General features: G+C 45.6%; 1 long non-coding RNA gene across 1 annotated transcript; it reads right to left on the bottom strand.

Moving 5' to 3' along the window:
• Positions 1-228: 228 nt before the first annotated feature.
• LOC133281298 (uncharacterized) lies at positions 229-4,182 on the bottom strand. The gene is made up of 3 exons (XR_009747454.1): positions 3,962-4,182; positions 3,104-3,457; positions 229-1,145 (listed from the first exon to the last, which is right to left on the bottom strand). It is a non-coding gene; the product is annotated as an uncharacterized LOC133281298 (long non-coding RNA).
• Positions 4,183-9,459: the final 5,277 nt, after the last annotated feature.

The raw sequence follows: 9,459 nt of genomic DNA, 5'->3' as shown, positions 1-9,459 counted from the left end.
AGGTGTTGAAACCACTATCAACCATAGAGTGCTCCTGGTTTGCATTTCAGTTTGCTACAGAGCTTGCAATAAGGAGAAGTTACCCAGCCACGTGTACTGGCCAAACCTTAACAGGAGTTAAAAGCTAAGTTTTAAAGCTAAGTTTGTGGTTTTTGCAGCTTTATTTAAGCTTTAGCCCTTTTCCATGAATCAAATGTGAATGTGGTCTTGAACAGCACATAGACCAGAGATGGGGCAACGCTTTGGCAAGCTGCAAAGAGCATAGGATACACCTGCAGGCATGAGGCACCAGGAATGTGCATCACCCACCTTCCTCCAAGGAGAGACCACCCTGCATTGGGAAGCTGCTTTAGCCAGCAAGGTCAGTGCTGTGGGGTAGAGATGTCTCAGCCACAATTCCATGGGACACCTTCAGAGGAAATATACAGCTTAACGTTGAACCAGATCCAGAAGTGTAATAGATAGAAGATTAAAGAAACATTAGTCAGTTTGAGCCAAATGAAATACGCTGGTTTCAAAACAGCAAATCAAACTGTTGCAGTTCCCCTTCCCCTATTACAAAAAAGGTCAACATTTTCACATGGGTATGTCTGCAGAAGCTGCATTTTACTATTAAAAAACAAAACCAAAATGTAAAGATCCAAACCCAAACCTTTCCAAAAGGAAATGTGAGTAAGGTGATAACAGTTTAATTAACATGGATTAACCAGTGCAGCTGCACAACACCTTCTGCTAAAAGACATTCAAGTCTATGTGGAAACCAATGTCTTTCTGGATACTTGTGTTCTGGCTGTAGCTTCCCACACATCAGCATCCTCAGCACCCAACCAAATGCTCTTTCCTTGGCTCAGCTACCTCCAAAAGCACCAATGTGTCTCCACCACAAACCTGAAACTTTCTGAGGAGTACTGGAAAACTGGCTCATAGAAAACCCCCTTGTCTGCTTTCCCATCAGCTTTGTTGGCACATATTCCTCTGTATCCAGATGGAAAAAGCACAAAGGAAAGCAAATAATGGGGTTGAGTTCATGTCTATTCTTTCTTCAGCTCCACTCATACACCACTGTTTGTTTATTTTCTTTTTATTGCATGTCCTTGTCTCGCAACTGAACTCCTGTGATTGAACTGCCTGTACCTACAGAACGCCTGGGGGAAGGAGAGAGAGAGTAAAGGGGAAGAGGAAAGGAAGGGGAAAAAGGGAAGTGGCAGGGGGAAGGGGAAAATAGGAAGGGGAAAAGAAAAAAGGGGGGGGTGTGGAATGAAGGGAAGAGATAAGGGAAGGGAAAAGAAGGGAAGGCAAATGGAGAAAAGGGTCCACGCTTTGAAAAGGGTTGCCCAGCTCTTCAGCAGTAAAACAAAACCATTGATTGCAGAGAAGTGCAAGCTTTAGCCTGTTCGCTGGGAATGGCCCTCTGCACCTTCCTTGCCTGACAGGACAGGCACGGGGGGGAGAGATGGGCACAGCGCACAGGTAGTTGGCAGGGAGGGCTGCAAGCATTTCACTAACATCCTGCTTAGATCTATATTTATACCTGTGCCCGGAGCTGAAAGGCAGCCACAGCTCACAGCGAGATCATTTCGCCCACCACTGGACAGCAATCATACCTGAGGTAAAACAGGCAGCTGTACATACTGATGTACTGCCAAAGCAGCAGTGCATGGTGCCAGTGAGCACTTTGATTTCCCCAGACAACTACCAAAGACCCCCGTGTAGACTATTGTCTCAGCAGAGATCCACTGACTGAGCACTCTCTGAAATGTATTTTCACACTCTCTTTAATACTGCTCAGCAAATGGCTTCATTATGCTTCTTTAGACATCTCTGACTGTGTCTATCCCAAGATCTGGGGGAGCATTTTATGGGTGCCTAAAAATGCACCCTATTTATACCTCTGTCTACTGTAGCAGGCAAAATACTCCTTGCTAGACCCTTTGCCTGGCAATCCCATCTCTCACATACATCTAGGTGCATATATTTTGTCCTCTCAGTTTCCTCATTCACCGAGTCACAGAAAATATTGAGCTGGGAATGATAAAAGACATGCCAGTTAAAGGAAAACAAGAATAAAAATGCCACCAGCCTGTGCATCAGCCAAAATACACCTTTGCTTTAGAGGCTGTGGGCAAGCTTGGCTGTCCTGAAGATGCTTCAATCCGTCTTCCATAGCAGCAGGGAAGGAATAGCCCATCCACAGACTTAAGGCTCACTCAAGTCCTCATATTTATGTGGACTCTTCCAGTCAGTTTTCCCCCTTTTGCCAAGGCAGCTAAGCTATTTTCTTAAAGTTTGACAAAGGGGATGCACATTCCTCTTGCATTATATCAGCTGCATCCCAGGGGGACCTTGTGCAGAGGAGGTGCTGCATCCTCTGTCTGAGGATCAGGTTAAGGATGTGACCCAAGTGACAGCTCTTGGGAGCTTCCTGAACCTGGAACAGGTCCAGGATCAAACCTGAAGCGGATTGACATGAAACAAAGACAAAGAATGGGCAACACTTGATCTTTCAGATAGCCAAGATTCAGGTGTCAGAGGTGGCTCAGGTGGCACTTTGTGGATCTGAGGCCAATTCACTGGCGCTTCGCAGCTCAGTCAGGGCTTGCACAATACAGAGCATGAACCAAACAGGGAAATCCTGCCCTTAACGGTTCTTGATGAATGAATGTTGTAAGAATATTTCTCAGATTCCCAGCCATTTTCCCCATTATATGTCCAGGTGATAGCAATGCTTCCAAACATCATTTCTGCAATGGGAATTCCAGAGCCCTGTACCTGATGAGTAAATCTGGACTGTGTTTGAGTAAGTCTCTTGGCAATGCAAAGCAGCACCACTCCATTGTGAAGTCTTGTTTGCTCTGCTCATTGCTGCACATTATTCATTGTCCTCCTAATCCATCAAGGAGAGGTGGAGTGAAATAGAGAGGGAGAAGGTGCTTGGGAGAGGGAGGGGACAGATGAAGGGCAGTGTTGGGAACATGAAGGTGATTCTCACCCTTTATTGTTCAGTGTGTTTGCCATCCACACAGACTATTATCTGGGCCTTAGTTTACTCCCAAATCCAATCACAAGTGACTGGGTGTTGTAATGTAGTACAAAGTGTTCATACCTGATAAATCCTGCTTGGCTCATGTATCTGGCTGAGCTGAAAGCATGCCAGCACCCTGAGAGTAATTAGTCAAAGTCCCTCCTCTGACCAATGATTTATGCAGGACCAGAGGAATTGTTTGTGACAGGGATGTCATCTTAGTGATATCTGCTCTCATCAGCTGTAAATACGGGCGAGCTGTGGGCTCTGCATTCTCCAGCGTTTTCTTAGCACTGCCAATCTGGATTGAGAGAGGGAATATTCCTCTTCTCTGAATTGTACCACAGGCTCTTGTTTATTCGATCAGCTGAAGGCACAGAAATACCCAGATACGAACGCGGAATGATCCGTATTCCCAGTACATCAAGTGTACACCTGCATGATAAACAGATTTTTGACTTTTCAGTATGTACCACACAGAGAAAATTGTACAACAACATTACATTGCCCAGAAGGTACAGGTTCACTCGAGAAGATCACCAGTAATATGATCACCGTATGTTTCTGGCTTCCCAAAAGACCTGTGTCTTAAATTCCCCTGCATACTTGAAAGAGTCACAATAACCCATACTTAACGTGCACTGAAAAAGCATCAGGATCCCAGGGGCAGATTCATACCTGAGTGCTGTAACACCTGAAAATAGGAGTGCTGGAAAGAAACAGAGACTCAAGTGGTATGGGTCTATCACCTCTGTTGTGCCAGCTCCTCCATCCCCTGCTATGGGGGGCTAAACACTCTTTTTGGAGGCTTTGAATAGGATCCATCTTTATGGCTCATTCCTACACATGCTGTCTCCACAGTTGTCCTGTTTCCTATTTTGCAAGACTAAGGTACAGTTTCCATAAAGAAACAAGTGGTATTTCTATACAAATACACACCAAACAACACATGTGCCTATTGGCATTCAGGTCTTTACACCTCCCTGGTGATTAATATGCAGCACAAAAACACACTTCCAGCTCCAGGCATTCAGCACAATAGATCTTCATTTCAGCCCCGCAAAAGGCAAATGTTTGAAGGATTTATAGTCACCCTATTAGGGCTGCATGTAGCTGTGCATATATGTGGCTACAGATGTGTTTCCAGTCTTTGCAATCATGCAAAAACATGCAGTCACCTACCTCTTCATTCTGTACAGTCTGACATATGAACATAAGACAACCACACACAAACTCCATTCATAAACTCATAAATATGGAACATTCTCCCACATATTTACAGCAGGCACAGGCTTATGTGTGTAATGAAGTTGATGACACGTAGGACCCTAATTGCTTTTGTGAAGCCAGGTCCCTGCAGACTCACCATCTCCATAAGATATCCACATCACACCACCTTTCTCTGTGCCTGACTCTCCTGATCCCCTTCGTGGAAAGCAGGGCTGCATTAAGAGCTCTCAGAGAGCAGAACTCATATTGCCAACCAAATTGAAGGCACGGCTTTGCAGGATGCTTAAAACCTAGCAAATCTGTAGCTAACATAAAGACCTCCAGAGCACTGGTAGGAAAAAAAATCCATCAGATTCATTTGCAGACCTAGACTTTGGGGTAGCCAGCTAGTTATATCATGGATAACCAGCTGCAAATGATCAGTTTTAAGGATTTTCAATCACTGAGTCACAAATAAGCTAAATACTCTCACATGCCACATCTGAGCAGCTTGGATTGGGGTTTAGGCTGCAGAAGGGGTCTTTTAAACTGAACACACAGGCACTGGGTAGAAAAGCTGCTTTAGCTATCAGTTTTATTAAGTTTAAAGGAGAGGTGGGGCAAGGAAAAAGGAAGCTTTTTCTGATCACAAAGTCAGCCTGTAAGAGAAAAGGAGAAACAGCAAGTTAGATGAACACTGGCGCCAAAACGGAGAAAACCTGAGCTTCCAGTAGCTGGTCTCTGCCTCATGCAGGAGAAAAGCAGCAAGCATGTGGACACCTCAAGTTTCACTGCGCAGTTACTACTTTTGGTTACATACAATCATAGAATAGTTTGGGTTGGAAAGGACCTTCAGATCATCCAATTCCAATCCCCTGCCATGGGCAGGGATACCTCACACTAAACCATCTCACCCAAGGCTTCAACCAACCTGGCCTTGAACACTGCCAGGGATGGAGCATTCACAACCTCCCTGGGCAACCCATTCCAGTGCCTCACCACCCTAACAGGAAAGAATTTCCTCCTTATATCCAATCTAAACTTCCCCTGTTTAAGTTTGAACCCGTTACCCCTTGTCCTATCACTACAGTCCCTAATGAAGAGTCCCTCTCCAGCATCCCTATAGGCCCCCTTCAGATACTGGAAGCTGCTATGAGGTCTCCACGCAGCCTTCTCTTCTCCAGCCTGAACAGCCCCAACTTCCTCAGCCTGTCTCCATACAGGAGGAGCTCCAGTCCCCTGATCATCCTCGTGGCCCTTCTCTGGACTTGTTCCAACAGTTCCATGTTACATGCCCTCAAAGGAAGCAGGAAACTTCTCGTGGTGGCAAAATGATCTAAATGCCAAAAATACAGAACCTTCTTCACCCCAGGACTTGGGGTGTTGGTTGATGAGAAAATGAACATGAGCAGGCAGTGTGCACTTGCAGCCCAGAAAGCAACCGTATCCTGGGCTGCATCAAAAGGAGTGTGACCAGCAGGTCGAAGGAGGTGATCCTGCCCCTCTGCTCTGCTCTCGTGAGAGCTCACCTGGAGCACTGTGCGCAGTTCTGGTGTCCTCAACATAAATAGGACATGGAACTGTTGGAACAAGTCCAGAGAAGGCCACGAGGGTGATCAGGGACTGGAGCACCTCCTGTATGAAGACAGGCTGAGAAAGTTGGGGCTGTTGAGCCTGGAGAAGAGAAGGCTGCGTGGAGACCTCATAGCAGCCTTCCAGTATCTGAAGGGGGCCTATAGGGATGCTGAGGAGGGACTCTTCATTAGGGACTGTAGTGATAGGACAAGGGGTTATGGGTTAAAACTTAAACAGGGGAAGTTTAGATTGGATATAAGGAAGAAGTTCTTTACTGTAAGGGTGGTGAGGCACTGGAATGGGTTGCCCAGGGAGGTTGTGAATGCTCCATCCCTGGCAGTGTTCAAGGCCAGGCTGGATGAAGCCTTGGGTGCCATGGTTTAGTGTGAGGTGTCCCTGCCCATGGCAGGGGGGTTGGAACTTGATGATCTTAAGGTCCTTTCCAACCCTAACTAATCTATGATTCTATGATTCTATGATTTATTAAGCATAACTCTCATTTTACCAGTACCATTATCTTGCAGCAGGGAACCCCTTGTTTTCCCCTAAAACCCCTGGTATTACTTTTTGGTGCTCTCATGAATGCTTTTTGCAATGAAAGCACCACTCTCTACAATATTATTTTAGTAGGAGCTTATTCAATCAAACAGCATGGAGAAACCCTATCCCTCTCTTACTTCATTTCCTAGCTGCACATTACTTTGTCCTTGCCCACAGTGGGCACACCTGTGGGCCGAGTTTTTCTTTTCCCTTCATTTAGGTTTTCATTTTGTTTGACATGTATCAGATTGGCCAAGGAGCAATTGAGTTCCCAGCTTGGCTCGTAATACTTAACAGTGGTTTATCCTATCCGTTGAGGATCAAATGCAACAACTGAGGGGACTGAACAGGTGGGGACGGATTTAATACTAACTACATTAGCTAGCAGTGGGTCCTGGTGGCAAAATGATCTAAATGCCAAAAATACAGAAACCCAAAGCGTTTTCTGAGCTGCCAATGGGGTTTGCTGTACGGTCAGCCTTAACCTGTGCCAAAGCGAAAGGCATCAGAGCTTCAAAGCGTTAGTGAATTCCCCCAGGGATCAGAAGTAATTTCTTTCCATGCATTGACAATTAGTCTAGTGAAAAATTGCTTGGGGGTAGAGGTCATTTTCCTCTGAATCATCACAGACTGGCCACCACCAAAGGCAGGAACCAATGCAAAATGCATGGATGATCTCAGGAGATATGGCAAATCCTGTGCTCCCACTTAATGGAAAAGCCTAAGCTCTCCTGGTAGCTTCCCCAAGGAACGTGGAGTTTGGCACCATTTCCATAAATATTCCTATTCAATAATTGATGAGCTCAGTAAGTTCCTAGCAAAGGAGCTGCTTCCAGCCATTTCCTATATTTAAATGGAATTGTTTGTTTAAGACCATAAAATGAAAGCCCAGAGGGAGACAGAGAGTTTGACCTACTGTGCCCACTGTAAGAGATCCACAGCCCCAGCAGGGATTTCACTGCTCTACAGTGCTGGCACTATCCAAAAGTTGCTCTTAAGCCCCTAACGAAAGCCCTCTCCCTTTTGTTAAAGGAGCCTCCATAGCCTCTTGGCAAATCATAGCATATAACACCCATGTTAGTGCTCTTGTTATGTTTAATAAGGTCCACACATCATATATGTTCACCTTTCCAGCTATTATATAGCAAGCCTCACTTGCCATGACCCCAGAGAAGCATCTCAGACAAGTGAAGAGATCGGATGCATTATGAAGTCATCTAGGTGATCTGTTGGAGCCTCTTCATCTCATCCTAAGAATGGTACCTAACTGAGATCCGTTGCCAAGTGTCAAAGGCCAGGAAGCAAGGAACTGACATTAGATATCTCCCCTGTGTGACCCTTGCACTGTAATGAGCACCCAGAAGCCTCGGTGGTTTCATGCCTCAAGTTTTCAGCATCTGCAAAGTTAAGGTGAGAGTTGTACAGGAAAGATGTTTCACCACAGGCTTTCCAATGCTTCCTGCTGGCATTTCTGTATGGGCTGGAAACAGCATGAAAATACCCATCATCAGAGGTATTTCATTCCTGCTTTTGATCTGGATCTAAGAAATACAAAGTCAGATGAATGTAGTGTATACAAGGAAAGGAGGAGTTTCATCTCCTCATTTCAGGGCCTGATTTGGATTCAGTGTGGGTTAGATATGCAGGTCTGCAGCAGTCTTTTACCCACCAACACACTGAGTGTTCTCAGTGGTGCCATGTCAGGGGTGTCTGCAGGTCTGCCCTTACAGCCACTACCTGGTTCTGCAGGGTTGTGGATTTCCCAAGAAGGTGCACCTATTTACACATATACTCACAGGGACATCCCAGCAGCACTTGGCAGCCCGGTACTCTCCCACTAATCCTTTTTCCAAGCATCTCCCTCACAAAACCTGCATCTACAAAGCCAGGAGGAGTGTTTGCCGTGCAAACCCCATCCTCAAGAGACGTGGTCTGGATGCACAGAGACATGTTTCTGGGCTCATTGCCTTTGAGCAGAGAGTGATTCAGGAAGCAGCAGCTTCCCTTAGGAAAATACAGGCATATCTGACCAGTCCAGGAGGGTGAGATGTGCTGTTTGCTTTGGTCCTGATCCTGCAAACACTGAGAGGAGCGTTAACTTTATGCTCTGCAAATAGTGCCCCCGCAGCTGTTATAAAGGCATAAGAGTTTACCTTGCTCCTCATCCTTGTTCTGCAAAGCAGCTTGACCCTCTTTGCACTAATGCATCCTGGACTGAACCTCCACATCTATTCCTAAGCATGTTGTAACTGAGATAAAACCTGACTGGGACAGCAGAAGCACATCTGGCTGCGGGATGCTTATAGCACCTGAGGCAAAGCCCTATGTATTGTACGCTTGTGGTTAAACCTGCGCTGTGTGTGCTTGATAGCTGGGTATCAGCTAGGTATATGGCTATGTAATTATACTGCAATTAAATTTAATAGCTTTGCTAACAGCTCAACTGCAGGAGAGTTTGTCTAAGAATTTTTGTACTGGGATTATTAACCTTTTGATGGCTTCACAAATCTATTTACATAGAGGTTTATACAAACGTTTTTGTTGTGATTGTTCTTGTATAAGCCAGCATGGCTCAGTGCAAAACGAATCAAGCAGGGTGGGTGAGTCCTGCTTGATAATGTTCACGGCAGGAAGGTCTTGGTTCCATGAGCTGAGTAGTATTCTGGAAGCAGTGGGCTTAGCCTTCCCAAAACACAGCATGGAAGGTCTAGGATTTCCTCAGGTGGCACTGAGATGAGGTGGAGAGAGGCAGGGAAATGCTGCTGAAGTGTAGCATATAAGCCCAAATTTCAACCTGGGATCAGTACTTTCTCATTTAATGGATTGTGGTGAGGCAACTGAGGACTTCCATCTTAAGATCCAAGTTTGAAGCCAGCCTGTGTGCCTGAAAAAGCCATCAGCTGGTCTATGGCAGCAGCAGGAGCAAGAGCAGTAACCCAGGTTTCCATTAGACAAGATGCTCTCCTCTCCAGGTAATTCATTGCTTCGGTAGGTTCTCCAGGGACACAACAGAATATATCTCATCTTCAAGGCTCAGACTTTCATGTCTGTTTAACATGCAGTGAATTTCCATCCTTTTGCTTGCTCAGTTTACAGGACTCTATCGATCTCTT

The sequence above is a fragment of the Pezoporus flaviventris genome, unplaced genomic scaffold (genome assembly GCF_033815535.1).
Source record: "Pezoporus flaviventris isolate CSIRO_AGI_PZ_B2104156 unplaced genomic scaffold, CSIRO_AGI_Pfla_v1 ptg000097l, whole genome shotgun sequence".
NCBI lineage: Eukaryota > Metazoa > Chordata > Aves > Psittaciformes > Psittacidae > Pezoporus > Pezoporus flaviventris.
The sequence above is the reverse complement of the archived record's forward strand: the minus strand, read 5'-3'. Positions and strand labels throughout refer to the sequence as shown.